Genomic DNA, 18,122 nt, shown 5'->3' with positions numbered 1-18,122 from the left:
TTTCCCCCCCCCCCCCCCGAATTCCAGATAGAGTACAACCAGGAAAACTTCCAGTTACATAAATGTTTTTTAATTGAAGCACGACTTAACTGTGAAGCACAGATTCATGAACATTTTCCCATGAATACTCTCTTGTGACTGCCACCCAGATCAAGATACCAAACATTTCCAGCCCCTAGGATTCCCCTATCAATTCTCAATCCTTAACCTTACCACCATTATCCAAGGGAGCCACTATCCTGACTTCTATTATCACAGATTAATTTCTTCTAGAAGGATTCATATCATATGTGGTCTTTTGTGTCTGGCTACTTCAGCTCACTATTTTGCAAGATTTATTGATGTGGTTGTGTGTAGTAGAAGCTTGTTGTTTTTATTGATTTAAATAATAGTATACACACACACACACACACACACACACACACACACACATATATATACAGCATATCTCCTGTTGACATTGTGTTGAACATTCATGTGCATGACTTTGTAGATATATGTACTTAGGATTAGTTCCTCTAGGAGTATAATTGCTGAATAATAAGAAAGACAAATATCTACCTTTAATAGACATTTTTAAAAGTGTTGAACTGATTTTACTACCTCCTGGAATGTATGAGAGTTCCAAAACTCCACATCCTCACCAACACTTAGTATTGTCAGTTTTTAAATTTTAGTAATTTTGGTGGGTATGAAAATTAGTCCTTTCCTAATGAATAATGTTACTGAACACGTTTTTATATGCTTACTGGCCATATCATCTTTTAATAAAATATTTACATAAACATTTTTCTCTTTTAAATTTTTTAATTTTCTTATTGTTGTATGAATTCTTTCAACATTTAAGATATAGGATTTTGTCAAATATTTGCATTGCGAATTTCCTTCTGGTCTGCAGCTTGTACCTCTCTCAAAGATGTGCTTTGATCAACATTCTTAATTTAGTGATATCTAATTTATCATTTTTCCCATTTGTGATTATGGTTTGGCTTTTGCATTTAGGTATATGATCTACCTTGAATTATTATACATGTATGGCCTGAAGCAGAAGTCAGAGTTAATTTTTTCCCATAGGATATCTGATTGCTCAAGCGTCATTTTTGGGGGAAAGACTATTCTTTATTTACTGAAATGCTCTTCTTTCCCCTCCCTTCCTTCCTTCCTTCCTTCCTTCCTTCCTTCCAAGCTTTAACAAATCAAGTAATCACATATATGTAGGGCTAGTCTGGTCTCTCAAATGATTTTTTGTTTTCATTTGTGCCCTTATCATACCGCCCTAATTGCTTTAATTGCACAGTAATTCTTGAAATCTGGGAGCATGAAGTTCTCCATCTTGATTATTCCTTTTCAACATTGTTTTAATTATGCAAGTTTCTTTATAAACTCACAAATTTTAAAACCATCTTGTCAATTGCTAGAAAACAATATTGCTATGATTTTGATTGGGTATGAATTGAACCTGTAGATCAATTTGGCAAAAATTAGTATCTTAATGTTGACTCTTCCATTCAATGTACATTTTTATCCATTTATTTAGGTCTTTGATCTCTTCCAGCAATGTTTTGTAGATTTTAGTGTAAAGGACATCTGTTGTTCGAATTTTAGGTATTTGGTGAATTTTTTATGCTGTTGCATATGGTATTTTTCATATAATTTTCTAATTTTTTGTAAATATATATAAACACAAATTTATTCTTTGTATATTCTCTTTGTATCCATCAACTTTGCTCAATTCACCTGTTCTAATAGTTTATAGATTCTCTAGGGGATTTCAATATACACTATCATGCTTTTGCAAATACAAAAGTTTTACATATTCCTTTATAATCTTTAAATTTTGTATTTCTTCTTATTATCTCATTGAATTGCTAGGCCAGTACAATGTTGAAAAGAATGATGATATTCAATGTCCTCCTCTTATACCTGACCTTACAGGAAAAAAATTCACTATTGGGTATGGGGTTAGGTGCCATTTTTTGTTGTAGTTTGTTTTTAAATTTTATTTGTTTTGTAGTTACCTTTTGTTTTGTAAATATTAATGAAGTCCCTTTCTCTATCTACTTTATTGAGAGTTTTAATTCTTTTTTTTTTAATCAAGAACTGGTTTTGAGGGTTGGAGATGTGAATCAGTGATAGGGCTCTTGCCTGGCATGAGCTAAGTCCTAGGTTCATTCCCTAGCAGTGAAAAAAAAAATCAGTTTTAAATTTCATCAAATGAGTTTTCAACATCTATTTGAAAAGATTGTGTTTCTCACATTATTCCGATAATGTGATGATTACATTGATGGATTTTCAAATATGAAACATTTTTTTCATATTTAAAAAGGGATTTATTTTATGATTGTGTTGAAAATAGATTAGAGGGGCTGAAGATAGGAGCTAGGAGAGGTTCTGTCAGGAGGTTATAATAACCATCCAAGAGAGAAATGATGGTGCTTCAGACCAGTGCGATATCTACAAAGGTAGTTAGGAGCCGTCAAATTATGGTTATGTTTTTAAATAAAGAATTTCTAGACATATGGTAGGTGAGGGGTGTGAGAAAAACACTAGAGTCAATAAAGAATTTAAAATTTTTGGCTTGGGCAGCTGGAAAGAGAGTTGTCAACTGTGAAAGGAAAAGATGCACTTGAAACAGGTTTGGAGAGCAGGGCTTAGGTTTGGAACACATTACAGGACAATCTGGAGATGTCCAGTTGGCAGTTGGATCATTGCTCTGGAGTTAAAGAGAAGGGTCTGGGATGCAGATATGAATTTGAAAGTCATAAAAGACCAGAGGGGATTTAAAACACTGAGCCTGGAATAGTTCATCAAGGGAGTGAGTAGATAGAGAAAAGTGCCGGGGAGAAAAGAAAGGATCACAAAGGAAGTAGGTATTTGATGACTTTTTATGCTGTTGCATATAGTATGCACTGGAATGGGGAGAGACCCAAGACAGCAAGCTAACTAGGAAGCCAGTGGAGGAAGTGAATCCAAGAGGAAGGCATGCAAGTCATGCCAAGTGTGGCTGTTAGATCAAATTAGATCAAAACTAAAATTTTATCATTGGACTTAAGAACACAAAAGACAACTGGTTACCACAATAAGAAACATTTGGGTTCTTATGAACAGAGGTGGATCAGGACAGATTCTAGTAGCATTGCCACACAATGCCAAGAACCACAACCCTCTCCCAAGGTCAGGCCCTAGCATTAGGTTGGGCTCATCATAGCTCAAGTCTCCTTTCCTGATGTGAATTAGCTCACTCTCAACACCCCCATTGCTGCTTCTTTCAGGATGGCTTTCACAGATCTCCCTGCTCGCCATTAAAGGGGGGCATAGCAAAGATGGGGCAAGGACAGAGGAAACCATTTGTCTTCAGGCACCAGCCTATGTGAGTGCCAGCAACCCCTTAACTGCAACTCTCAGTGATGTGGCAACAGAGAATGGGCATTACTTTGTCCCTGGGCATTTTATGTCACCTTCTTGCCACTGCACCAAGCACCAGCATCTGCTAAGTCCACCAGCCATGTTGTTTCTAACTGGACTCCAGGATTTTGAGACTTCACCCCAGTGACTTCTTGACCTTTATGTAGATCAAAGAATACAAGTAGGATATGGGAAGATGGCATAACCTAACTCCCCCAGCTCCGACTCATTCAATATGTATGGGATCAGGGAAGAAGTGCTTGATTAAGTGTGTAATGGCATGAGGCTAAGATGTCATAGCACTCTTTTGACAAGGGCATCTGGACCACTTATATCTCCCTCTTTCCAGCACACTGCCACCCTGGGCACTGCCAATGGTTGCTTTTATGGCTTTTTTCCCTGAGTATCATGGCTGATCAGTTCACATTTGCATAGGCTCACTTTTCCTTTACTCAGGTTAATTAAATTAGAGAGGTTATAGCCAAGTTTTGCTGGCTATGGTGTCAGAATTTTAAAGAGGATTTAATTTTATAAGTTCTAGAATTTTTAAATTAATAACCCAAATGAAAGTATTTTGTTGAACAGCAATTGATGAGGCTTGTAAAACTTGCCAGGGGAGGGGATCCAGTACTCCTTGACACTGCTTGTCCATCTTCTGGATGAGTCATGAATCTATCAATGGAATTCAATTGATTTGCTCTAAATGAAGTTGTCAATCTGCTTTTCTCTGGATCTCAAGTATATTTGAATATTGTAACATAAATTACAGGGTTGCAATATCATACCACTGTTGTTACTTGTCAAGGGTGACCAGAAGGAAGATGCTAACAGATGTGGCTTTGTGGGCTATATGTCATCCTCTTCATGGTCTCTGTGTAAGTTCTGCTAGTTGTTCTCCCCTGGGCTCACTCAGACAGACTGACTTTGGAGAGATGCTCTGTTTTCGATATCCTGTTGAGCTGTGGGAAAATCTGGGTTCCAAGTAGCCACAGACTATAAGACCCACCTTTACTGCTTCTTTTGATCAAGAAACCTCCTCCTTTACTGTGTCCAGATCCTACTGGTTCAGCCTAGGTGTCCGCATAATAAAGGGACCAAAGGTCACTGGAATAGTCACTTATCTGCAATTCCCAAAATGAAAGATTCAGGTAGGACAGCGGAATATTTTCCTCTGATGTCTGCATCCTTGGGAAAGATGGTCCAAGTAGTGCACATGCAAATCCCTGCTATCCTAGTATCATTTCCAAATATGTCTTCATTTGTGTGGTATAGTAGCAAAAGGTTTGGGAATGAAATCAATGAGGATTCAAAATTCCAATTTTTCCACTTACCTTGTGACATTGGGGAAATTATTTTATTCTTTATGAGCTTGAATGTCCTCATTGGTAAAAATGAGATAATAATGCATCCTTCACAGTCTTAAATGAACCTGAGCAAAGAAGCTGGCACACGGTACAGGCTCAACAAATGTTCATATCTTTTTCTCTGAGAGATTTAAAAGGCTAAGTAAGAGACCCTATGAAATTCCAATCACACTGGGCAATAGACCTAAATGGGAGCTTATAACTTAATATTCTCTTTCTTAGATACTGTGAACATGAAGGGCTGATTTGTTCAGAGCTGGCTGAGGTGGCTGTGTAGCAGAGAACATACCTGCTTGGCCACAGCCTTTTGAAGAAGAGACCAACCCTAGGTCTCTGTGGAGCGGTACTTGGCTCCTGACATAAAAGATCCTCAGCGAATTATTTGTGAAGTGAATTAAGTTCAGAATCATCCAGGTTTGAAATCTTGCTTCCTATGTGACAATGTTTCAATTTAAACTTATTTGTTCACGTGGAAGCACAATCCAATGGAGCAATTGTCCTCTGGGTGTTTAAAATAATACTTTATATGGAATGATGGTTATTCAGCTTTTTTGCTACTGTGACTAAAAGGATCCAACCACAACAATTGTAGAAGAGAAAAAGTTTATTTGGGGTGGGGGGCTCACAGTTTCAGAGGTCTCAGTCCATAGATAACAGGCTCTATTCCTCAGGGCTTAAGGTAAGACAGAACACCATGGTGGAGAGGGAATGTGACAGAGGAAAGATGCTCATGTGGTGATCAGAGAGCGTAGAGAGAAAGAGTCCACTTTCCAGATACAAATATATACCCCAAAACCATGCCCCAATCCCCACCTCCTCCAGCCATACCCTACCACTTCAATTACCACTCAATTAATCCCTATCAGGGGATTAATCTACTGATTAGGTTAAGGCTATAACCCAATAATTTCTCCTCCAAATCTTCCTGCATTTTCTCACACGTGAGCTTTTGGAGACATTTCACATCTAAACCATAATAATGGTTAACTTGGGTTCCTACATACAGTTTGGTTAATCCCCACCATAATGTGGACAGGCTGCCTGCAGCACCCCAGTCCTACCCACAAGGAAAGGCAGCCTGGGCAAGGAGAAGAGGAGGAGCCAGTCTTCTGTATAGAGCAGTGAAATTGGGCCTTTGTTCAGGCTTGAATCCCAAAGTTCTTTTAGTTTTGCCTTTAGGTCACTGGAAGCTCCCATGTTGTTCCTGAAATCCTGATGAACTAGTGAGTCTCCACTGGGGTTGTTTTGTCCCTCAGGAGACATTCGGCAACACCAAGAGATATTTCTGGTTGTCACAATGGCAGGGTGAAATGCTCCTGGCACTCAGTGGTAGAAGTCAGGGATGCCTCTAAAAAAGTGCAGAGGGCCAGCTCCAGCAACAGGAACTTATCCATCTAAAATGCACCAAAGTTCATAATCATAACACTAGTCACAAAGATGACTTTGCCCAAGATTAGTGAAAAATGTTTAAACGGTGCCTGGAACATAGTAGGGCTCAATAAAGTTTAGTTACCATCGATTGATTTTTAGATTTTCATAAGATAAAGCCTAGTTATTGTCATGTATTAAGTACACTGAAAACATAGGTAAAGGAGAATCTACGACTATTCAGGAGATCAGAGAATGTTAAGTGACAAGCTGATTGCCAGTAAGACCAGCAGGGTGAGGGCATTCCTGGCAGAGAAGAAAATAGATGTGTAAAGAGTCCTGAGAGGGCTGGCATGTTTGGGGAAATATACGTGGTTTTGAATTTCTTGGTCATAGGTATAGTGAATAAGAGGCAAGAGATGAGACAGGACAGGGGAGCAGGGACCAGTTCATATGCTCTGATCAGGAACTTGGGATATATTCTATCAGGAATTTAAAGCCACTGAGTTATTCAGAACAGAAGTGAGACATGATGCCATTTTCAGTGGGAGGATAGATGGGAAGGGTGGGCCTGGAAACAAAGAGATCATCCAGGAAGCAACAGGGCACAGGCAAAGACAAGGAGAGAGGTAATCCACAGAGATTTTAGGGAGCAGAACTAGAAAGAACTAGCATCTGACCTGACCTGAGAGCCAAGAGAAGTGGAATCTGGAATGAATCCAAACAACAGGGCAGATGTGGGTGGATCCTTCCTGGGATGGAACATTGGAGGGGCAACAGGTTTTTCATGGGATGATGAATGAAGTGGATACAAAGGGGAAGGTGCCCCCTGGAACAGGTGGGAGGTCAATCATTGGCAAAGTCGCTCTTGTTTAGGAGGAAGTAGTGACAAGGGAGCTTTAGGGATCTGCGTTTCTAAGGAAGGTGAGAAGGAGAAACCTGTGAAAAAGATGAAGGAAGAACAGCCAATGGGTGAGGAGAATGAGAGCAAAGGGTGGTCACTGAAACCAGAGGACACCATTCAAAAGCAAGAAAGTGCCACTGAGAAGCCAAGTAATATGGGGCCCAAGAGGTTCTCACCAGGTTTGTCAGCAGGTGGTGCTGATCAACTTGGTGACAGAAATTTAGGTGATGAGAACAGTGGCCAGATTGCAGAAGGTGACAGGGCTAAGCAGGACAAGGACACTTTGAAATCAGATTGAAGGATAAATGACTGCCTTTTGAAATGGATGTTTTAAAAGGTATCTGCAAATGCAAGGTACCCAACAGGGAAATCTCTAAAGCAGCCTGCTGTGATAAAGAACAGAATCCCAACACGGAGGAAACTCTTGGGTAGATGATTTCAAAAATGAACCTCTATTAAGTGCATAAAATGAACAACTTTTCTAAGCAATTTTATAAAGTAAAAGAACATTAGAATTTGTTGCTGGGTGCAGTGGTGCAGACCTGTAGTCCCAGCTGCTCAGGAGCCAATGTAGGAGGATCACAAGTTCAAGGCCAACCTGGGCAACGTAGTGAGATCCTGTCTTAAAATAAAATAAATAAAAATTTTAAAAGTTTAGAATGTGTTTACAAGTTTCATAAACTCTAACCACAGGTGTGCTGTAATATAAGACTTATAGTTTTTAGGAACATATCTTTTGGTAGGCAAAACTTCTAATAAATGTATTTTTCAGTGGCTACTGTAGTTTATAAATGACTGGCAGCAAAATCCCCAAATTTCAAGCCAGAAACCCTTGAAGTATCAGATCTTCACACCTTTGATATGTTGTTTTGAGATTCAGAGGGTCACATAAATTGCTTTCCTCAGCTCACAAGAGTAAGCTCATATTTTGTAAGGCACATTCAGAGTTCTCTCTCAATCCTAAATTCCTATAAAAATCCCACAGGCAATACTTTCTTTAGACCAAAGGCACATAAATTTTTCGGAATGGTGATAGATAAAATCACTTTCTAAAAGCAATAGGGACTGGGCATGTAGCTCAGTGGTAGAGTGCATATTAGGCATGCACAAGGTCCTGGGTTCAACCTCCAGCATAAAACAAAACAAAATAAAATAATAAAGCAATAGCAGAAGGTCAGGGAGCCAAGTAAATATATCTCATACTTTAAAGTTATTTTAAATAGCCTAATTCCAACACCAGTGATTCTAATACCAATGCTGTGAACTATTTCCCAGTGATGTGGCATGGGAGTCTCCATGAAGAAGGTTGTTTTTGAGCTAATAGTTGACCAATGATTGGAATTTTTTTTAAGTTGTAGATGGACACAATATATCTATCTATTTATTTATTTATTTAGTGATGCTGAGGATCAAACCCAGGACCTCACACGTGCCAGGCAAGCGCTCTACCACTGAGCCACAACCCCGGCCCCAGTGATTGAAATTTTGATGGAGAAAGAACCACCCAAGTGAAGGGAATGGCATAGGCAAATTTAGAATCTGGAATATAAAAAAACTAGTTGAAGGTAGAAATTTAAAATATGGTGTTTACAAAGGAAATACTTATGAATAAAAGTAGTAGGAGATAAGGCTAGAAAGGATGATTAAAATCAGAGTTTTGAGAACAAGATTAGAGCTTTGAGGTTTTAGAAAGCCAGAATCATGTAATTTAGTAGGGTGGGAATCAGTTTCCTTAAAATTATTTTTGTAAGTCTCTGTCAAATTATGAAGTCTAAACTCCCACAGCTTGATGAAACAGAAGCAAAAATGCAGACTCTAAAAGGGGTAGTTAAAACCCTGTTAGTGGGGGACAGGAAGATTGTGGAGCAAGAGAGCCTTAGTCTGCGATGGGCTCAATGAGCAAACAGAGGAGCCCTAGGTTGGAAGCGGGTGTAGTCACACTGCACTGCGTCGATCAGTGGGGCAAGTGTTGGCAGCAGCTGTCACCCTAAGCCCTGCCTGATCTGGGGCAACCTCGCTTCCACTTACCCTAAGCAGCCCTGAAAAGTGAGATTTCCTGCTGGCATTCATTACCTCTGAATTGAATATGGTTCCTTCTCTGGAAACAAAGATATTTCTGTGTGGTGATGTGGACTGGCAGATTTTATAGCATTCTCTGGGTCTCTCTTTACTACCTCTTCCATTTTATGAGACCAGGAAAAACTGTTCAGAAGTTAAGTATAAGTTGAGTAAAACCAGTAAATTAGATTTTTGAGGTAGATTTTTATTATTTTATGTGCCTGGTTCACTTCTGCCCTTCTGAGCTCCCCCGCTTTCCTTAGGGAAATATTCATTTTTCTATTCCAAATGGTAGTGGTATGATTTTTCACTCACATTGCTCTGATTCACAAAGCCACAGTTGTGAGCATGTGACCAGAGTCTGACCAATCATGGTGTCCCATTCTCCAGGCTACAGTGATTGGACAAAGGCATGGGAATGTGATGGAAGCAGGGCCAATCAGAGTCCTTCTCTGGGATATTCTGGCTCTGTGGAGAGGATACCTAGAACTTTGTGCAACCAAGATCTTTCCTTACCCTGAAAGAAGCAGAGCTGAGAGGGAAAGAGACCTGGTAACTTTCCTGTGAGCCCCTAGATCTCAACCTAATCCCCACCATCTAATCACCCCCACCCCTCTCCCACATCCTTTTCTCTTTTGCTTGAGTTGTTTTGAGTTGTATTTGGTCTCTTAAAAACAGTCCATAAATACAAAAATATTCTTTTGACTGTTTGTTTTACTTTCATAACTTTCTTTATCCCAGACAACCAGCAACGCTTTCTGGAGGAGAACCTTCCATGGTGTTAATTTAAGCTCAAGCCAGTGGTTTCCTTACAGATGTGATAACTTTTCCAACATCTTGTAATTCTGTGTTCTCAGTTTCATGGAATTATGCACCCCTAAAGAAGTCTCAGAATACTTGGTAACAATATCCATGTTCTTTGTGTTAGTTTCAAAACAATAAAAATAGATTTGCAGAATAAATCTGAAAAACAGATGAAAATATGGTAATAGCATACATTAAGTACTAAAAAGAAAAGTAGTTCAGAGAGAAGGCATTATGTCTAAGAGTATCATTAAGATGTTTCATTATGTAGTAAACGCAATGCAGTTTCATGTCCTGTCAACTTATGTTTAAGACTGTGTGTGTGTGTGTGTGTGTGTGTGTGTAAAATTTTGCTAACATTGAAAAGCCTCAGGCTCAACATCAGCAAAGGACTCCTGGCCACTTGCCCACGTAGTACCTCCAGCTGCCATGCCCAAGTAGGACCACCACATCAGCTCCTGCACAGGACTCCTGGCTGTCCACCCACAGAAGAATCCTGGCAGGTTCCCACACAGGCCACCCAGCTGCTGCCCACACACAGGACCTCCAGCCACCACTCTGATGTGGACCCCCATCTACCAATTTGGGATTCCCCCAGTCGTCTTCATCTTGGGACACTGCAACCACAACCATAGTCCCATCCACGCAGTAGCCTGCCCCTGGGGACACTGCAAAGGGTCTGAGACCAGCCACAACACTGCATGCCATAGAACTGCATCTCTGAACAAGTGGATCAATGCCACTGCCCAGTCCCACCCAACCTGACACCCCATCTCTGAAAGCAGCCACATTCATCTTAGGAAACCTTTGTTGCCAACTTTAGTTGGGGAAACTCCCAACTCGGGATATCTACTGGGGCCTAGAAGCAATATCAAGGTACCTGTAGTCCCCAACTCCCCTCTCTCCCTGGCACCCACTAACCTGGCACAGTGCTTGTGGCTATAGGGCTGGTCTGTAGCCTGTAAAGCCTGGTCCTGAACTGCCCAATACAAAACAGCTCTCCGTGATGGGTGTGCAGCCCCTAGAGCACAGCCCACAGGACTTCTGGAGAGAGAGGTTCCTGACTGGGAAGTAGAAAGGGAGGGGGTGAATGAGATACAGTTTAGAGACTAAATTAGAGACCAGGAATTGTGAGGTCTATAGGTGAAATAAGGAGATAAGACCAGACTCCCACATCACATGAGCAGGCCCCAAAGGAGATCCTTGAGGTGTATCTCCCATTGGGGTCTGGCAAGTGCTATACCCCATCTCCAGGAACTGCCCCTAAGACCAACCCTCCCACCCTAATAATCCTCACCACCCTGAGGGTGGAAATACCAGCAAAAAACAGACAACACCACCTATTGGATGAGAAGGGAAACAGGAAAAATACTGATCTCCTACAGAAACAATCATTGTATCCTCAGCACCACATACAAACAAAGATGTTGTGTCCGCCAAAAACTAACTAACTAAATAAATATTAAAATCCTCCCCGCCCCTCCTCCCTTCCTCATATCCCCAACATCTGTGAAACCAAGTACTTTTCATGAATTAGACTACTGAGGACTGAGATATCTGAATAGTATATTATAGTTGTGTTGTAAATTCTTTTATCTCCTAATTTTACACTTTTAAAATTTTTCTTAATATTTATTAATATTTATGTTTGTCTGTTGTAGTCTCTCTATTGTCTTCCCACTTGCTTGTCTCCCCAAAATCATTTTCTCTCTTTTTTTCCCATTGAATAAAACTTTATTTTTTAAAATTTATTTGTTTTATTTATTAGTTGTGCATGACAATACAATGGTCTTTTTCTCTCTTTTTTTCCTGCTAATAGTCAACTTCTTTAGATTCCTCTTTCATGCTTCCTAAGATCTAATAACTCTACATTCTCACCTCCTACCTCCTACACCCCACCCTCAGTTCTCTCTTTGTCCATCATCAGAAACTGTAGACCCTTTTGCAAACCGACTGATTATATTGTAGATAATAAATGAAATCACTATTTCTGTATATTGTGACCAAACCATAAATGTCTTAATAGCAACTATTTGGTTTAAAGCTGTATATTGTTTGTATTTGGATCTATTAATATTGTTTTCCCCCTTAAAGGAGAGGTATTGGAACCCTGCAGGGACACTATAAGCCTATATATAGGGTAAAAACTGTAATGCCTCAGATCCCCAGTTCTAGAAGGGAAGACACATGAACAACATGAAAAAACAATGGAAAAAAGTGCCCCAAACAAACCAAGATACTACACTATTAGAATCCATGGCCAGCACAACAGATGAAATTACAGAGAAGGAGTTCAGTATATACATAATTAAAATGTTCTGTGAATTAAACGATGATGTCAGAGGGCAAATACACCAGGCAGCAAAAGATCATTTTGATAAAGAGCTACACAAACAAATACAGGAAGCAAAAAATTACTTCAATAAGGAGATAGAGGTTTTGAAGAAAAACCAAACAGAGATCCTTGAAAAGAAAGAAACAATAAACCAAAATTAAAAACTCAATAGAAAGCATCACCAACAGATTAGATCACTTGGAAGACAAAACCTCAGGCAATGAAGACAGAAAATACAATCTTGAAAAGAATGTTGCCCACACAATGAAGATGGTCAGAAATTATGAGCAGAACATTCAAGAATTATTGGATAACATAAAAAGACCATATAAGAATTATTGGGACAGAGGTAAGCATAAAGTTATACACCAAAGGAATTAACAATTTATTCAATGAAATAATATTAGAAAATTTTCCAAACATGAAAAATGAATTGGAAACTCAAATACAAGAGGCTTACAGGACACCAAATGTACAATGTACAAAATCACAACATATAATAACTAATAACTAATACCAATGCACATTATAACAAAAATGCCTACCATACAGAATAAGGAGAGAATTTTAAGAGCCACAAGAAAAGAATCACATTGCATATACAGGGAACCAATTAGGATCTCTGCAGATTTTCAACACAGGCCCTGAAAGTTAAAAGATCCTGGAACAACATATATCAAGTTCTGAAAGAAAAATGATGCCAACCAAGAATCTTACATCCAGCAAAATTAAGCTTTAGATTTGATGATGAAATAAAAACCTTCCATGATAATCAAAAGTTAAATTTACAATTAGAAAGCCTGAACTACAGAATATCCTTAGCAAAATATTCCATGAGGAGGAAATGAAAAGCAACAATGAAAATCAGCAAAGGGTGGTATTACACTAAAGGAAAAAAACCAATCAAAAGAAGAAAACAAGTCAAATTAAATACAAAAAGTAAACAAATATGAATGGGATACAAATCAAGTCTCAATAATAACTCTGAATGTTAATGGCCTAAACTCACCAATCAAAAGACATAGACTGGCAGATTGTATTCTTAAAAAGACCTAACAATATGCTGCCTTCAAGGGACTCATCTCATAGGAAAAGAAATCCACAGACTGAAGGTGAAAGATTGGAAAAAAAACATACCACTCACATGGACTGTGGAAACAAGCAGGGATTTCCATCCTCATATCAAATAAAGTAGAATTCAAGCCAAAGTTAATCAAAAGAGACAAAGAAAGACATTTCATACTTCTTAAGGTATGATGTATGATGATTTCATACCAACAAGACATAACAATTATAAATACATTTGCCCCAAACAATGGAGCATCTACATTCATCAAACAAACTCTTCTCGAGTTCAAGAGTCAAATAGACCACAACACAATAATTCTGGGTGACTTTAACACACTTCTCTCACCACTGCATAGATCTTCCAAACAAAAGCTAAACAAAGAAACTATAGAACTCAATAATACAAACAATAACTTAGATTTAACTGATATATATAGAATATTTCATCCATCAACAAGTGAATACCCTTTGTTCTCAGCAGCACATGGATCCTTCTCTAAAATAGACCACAAAGCAACTCTTCACAAATACAAAAAAGTAGAGATATTACCCTGCATTCTATCAGATCATAATGAAATAAAATTAGAAATCAATGAAAAAAGAAAAAAAATGGAAGGTATTCCAACACCTGGAGACTAAATAATATGCTATTGAATGAACAAAAATTACAGAATACATCAAAGAGAAAATTTAAAAATTCTTAGAAGTAAACAAGAAAAATTATACAACATATCAAAACCTCTGGGACACTATGAAGGCGGTATTTAGAGGAAAGTTCACTGTATGAAGTTCATTCCTTAAAAGAAGAAAAAGCCAGAACATAAGTGCCATAACATTACATCTCAAAGCCCTAGAAAAAGAAGAACAAATCAACACCAAAAGTAGTAGAAGACAGGAAATAATTAAAACGAGACAGTGGCTCAGGAGGCTGAGATAGGAGGATTGCAAGTTCAAAGCCAGCCTCAGCAAAAAGTGAGGCACTAAGCAACTCAGTGAAACCCTATTTCTAAATAACATACAACTAGGGCTGAGGAGTGTGGCTCATTTGTTGAGTGCCCCTGAGTTCCATCCCCGGTACCCCCCCCCCAAAAAAAAAAAAGTTAGAGCTGAAATCAATGAAATTGAAACAAAAGAAATAATTGGAAAAATTGACAAAAACAAAAAGTTAGTTCTTTGAAAACAATAAATAAAATCGGCAAACCCTTAGCCATGCTAATGAAGAGAAGGAGAAAGAAAACTCAAATTACTAAAATCCATGATGAAAAAAGAAATATTATGACAGACACTACAGAAATATAGAGGATAATTAGACATTATTTTGAAAATTTATACTCCAATAAAATAGAAAATATGGAACACATAGGAAAATTTCTAGAGTCGTATGATTTACCCAAACTGAACAGGATTATATATACAAGTTAAACAGAGCAATTTCAAGCAAAAAAAAATTAGAAGAAGCCTTCAAAAGCCTACTAACAAAGAAAAGCCCAGGACCAGACAGATTCACAGCTGAGTTCTACAAGACCTTCAAAGAACAACTAATACCAATACTCCTCAAATTATTCCATAAAATAGAAAAACAGGGAACAGAACCCATTCCAGGTATTGGGTGCAGCTGTACCAACAGGTTGTTTATTATAGTACCAAGGAAGAGACTTTCTGAACCTACTAAGATTGGGGCAATAGGTTTGGAAAGGAAGAAATAGTTTATGCTTATGTTTGATAAGCCTTATTTGATTAACCAGATTAAGGGTAGAAGATAAAGAGTTGAAAGAATCTTCAGTTCCTACTTTGGACCTCTGGATAAATTTAATGCTTTATCTGTGTAAAGAAAGATGGAGGTAGAAAATGGTTTAGATAGAGACGGAGTGGTCGGCAGTTCTCTCAAGGCACNTTCTCTCACCACTGCATAGATCTTCCAAACAAAAGCTAAACAAAGAAACTATAGAACTCAATAATACAAACAATAACTTAGATTTAACTGATATATATAGAATATTTCATCCATCAACAAGTGAATACCCTTTGTTCTCAGCAGCACATGGATCCTTCTCTAAAATAGACCACAAAGCAACTCTTCACAAATACAAAAAAGTAGAGATATTACCCTGCATTCTATCAGATCATAATGAAATAAAATTAGAAATCAATGAAATTGAAACAAAAGAAATAATTGGAAAAATTGACAAAAACAAAAAGTTAGTTCTTTGAAAACAATAAATAAAATCGGCAAACCCTTAGCCATGCTAATGAAGAGAAGGAGAAAGAAAACTCAAATTACTAAAATCCATGATGAAAAAAGAAATATTATGACAGACACTACAGAAATATAGAGGATAATTAGACATTATTTTGAAAATTTATACTCCAATAAAATAGAAAATATGGAACACATAGGAAAATTTCTAGAGTCGTATGATTTACCCAAACTGAACAGGATTATATATACAAGTTAAACAGAGCAATTTCAAGCAAAAAAAATAGAAGAAGCCTTCAAAAGCCTACTAACAAAGAAAAGCCCAGGACCAGACAGATTCACAGCTGAGTTCTACAAGACCTTCAAAGAACAACTAATACCAATACTCCTCAAATTATTCCATAAAATAGAAAAACAGGGAACACTTCCAAACTCATTCTATGAGGCCAATATTACCCTGATTCCAAAACCAGGCAAAGACACATCAAAGAAAGGAACTTTAGACCAATATCTCTCATAAAATAGATGTAAAATTCTCAATAAAATTCTGGCAAATCGAATACAAAAACATATCAAAAAGATAGTGCACCACAATCAAGTGGGATTCATCCCAGGGACGCAAGGTTGGTTCAACATATGGAAGACAATAAATGTAATTCATCACATCAATAGACTTAAAGATAAGAATCATATGATCATCTCAATAGATGCAGAAAAAGCATTCTACAGCACCCCTTTATGTTTAAAACACTAGAAAAACTATGGATAACAGGAATATATCTCAACATTGTAAAAGATATCTATGCTAAGTCCCAAGCCAACATCATTCTAAGTGGAAAAAAATTGAAAGCATTCCCTTTAAAAACTGGAACAAGACAGGGATGCCCTCTTTTACCATTTCTATTTAACATATTCCTTAAAACTCTAGCCAGAGCAAGTAGACAGACGAAAGAAATTAAAGGGGTACACATAAGAAAAGAGGAACTCAAACTATCACTATTTGCTGACAACATGATTCTATACCTAGAGGATCCAAAAGATTCCACCAGAAAACTTCTAGAACTAATACATGAATTCAGTAAAGTAGCAGGATACAAAATTAACAACCATAAATCAAAGATATTTCTGTATATCAGTGACAAATCCTCTGAAAGAGAAACTAGGAAAACTCCATCTACAATAGCCTCAAAAAAAAAAAATTCTTGGGAATCAACTTAAGAAAAGAGGTGAAAGACCTTTACAATGAAAACTACAGAATGCTAAAGAAAGAAATTAAAGACAACCTTAGAAGATGGAAAGATCTCTCTTATTTTTGGATAGGCGGAATTAATATCATCAAAATGACCATACTACCAAAAGCACTAAACAGATTTAATGCAATTCAAATCAAAATCCCAATGACATTCTTCACAGAAATAAAAGAAGCAATCATGAAATTCATCTGGAAAAATAAGAGACCCAGAATAACCAAAGCAATCCTTAGCAAGAAGAGTGAAGCAGGTAGCATTACTATATCAGGCCTTAAACTATACTATAGAGAAATAGTAACAAAAACAGTGTGATATTGGCACTAAAATAGACTTCTGGACCAATGGTACAGAATAGAGGACAAAGAGACAAACCCACATAAATACAGATATCTCATACTAGACAAAGGTGCCAAAATATATATTGGAGAAAAGATAGCCTCTTTGACAAATGGTGCTGGGAAAACTAGAACTCCATATGCAACAAAATGAAAGTAATCCCTATTTCTCACCATGCACAAAACAACTCAAAGTGGATTAAGAACGTAGGAATTAAACCAGAGACCCTGTGCTTAATAGAAGAAAAATAGGCCCAAATCTTCATCATGTCGGATTAAGCCCCGACTTCCTTAATAAGACTCTTATAGCACAAGAAATAAAATCAAGAGTCAATAAATGGGATGGATTCAAACCAAAAAACTTCTTCTTAGCAAAAGAAACAATCAGTGAGGTGAATAGAGAGCCTACAGAATGGGAGCAAACTTTTATCACACACATATCAGATAGATCACTAATCTGTAGGGTATACAAAGAACTCAAAAAACTTAACACACACACAAAACAACAACAACAACAACAACAACAAAATCAACAAATAACCCAGTCAACAAATGGGCCAAGGAACTGACCAAACACTTCTCAGAAGATGATATACAATCAATCAACAAATATATGAAAAAATGTTCAACATCTCTAGCAATTAGAGAAATGCAAATCAAAACTACTCTAAGATATCATCTCACTCCAGTCATAATGGCAGCTATTAAGAATACAAACAACAATAATAGTTGGCGAGGATGTGGGGAAAAAGGTACACTCCTACACTGCTGGTGGGACTGCAAATTGCTGCAACCAATATGGAAAGCAGTATGGAGATTCCTTGGAAAACTGGGAATTGAACCACCATTTGACCCGGCTATTCCACTCCTCGGTTTATACCCAAAGGACTTAAAAACAGCATACTACAGGGACACAGACACATCAATGTTTATAGCAGCACAATTCACAATAGCTGAATTGTGGAACCAACCTAAGTTCCCTTCAGTAGATGAATGGACAAAGAAACTGTGGTATATATATATATATATATATA

At 37.7% G+C, this 18,122-nt stretch overlaps 1 long non-coding RNA gene across 3 annotated transcripts in view; it reads left to right on the top strand.

Annotated features, from left to right (window-relative positions):
* LOC125615215 overlaps window positions 1–18,122 on the top strand; it is a 284,873-nt gene that overhangs the window by 183,820 nt on the left and 82,931 nt on the right. The gene's annotated exons all lie outside the window — the stretch shown is intronic.

Source organism: Marmota marmota, unplaced genomic scaffold (assembly GCF_001458135.2).
Source record: "Marmota marmota marmota unplaced genomic scaffold, marMar, whole genome shotgun sequence".
NCBI lineage: Eukaryota > Metazoa > Chordata > Mammalia > Rodentia > Sciuridae > Marmota > Marmota marmota.
The sequence above is the reverse complement of the archived record's forward strand: the minus strand, read 5'-3'. Positions and strand labels throughout refer to the sequence as shown.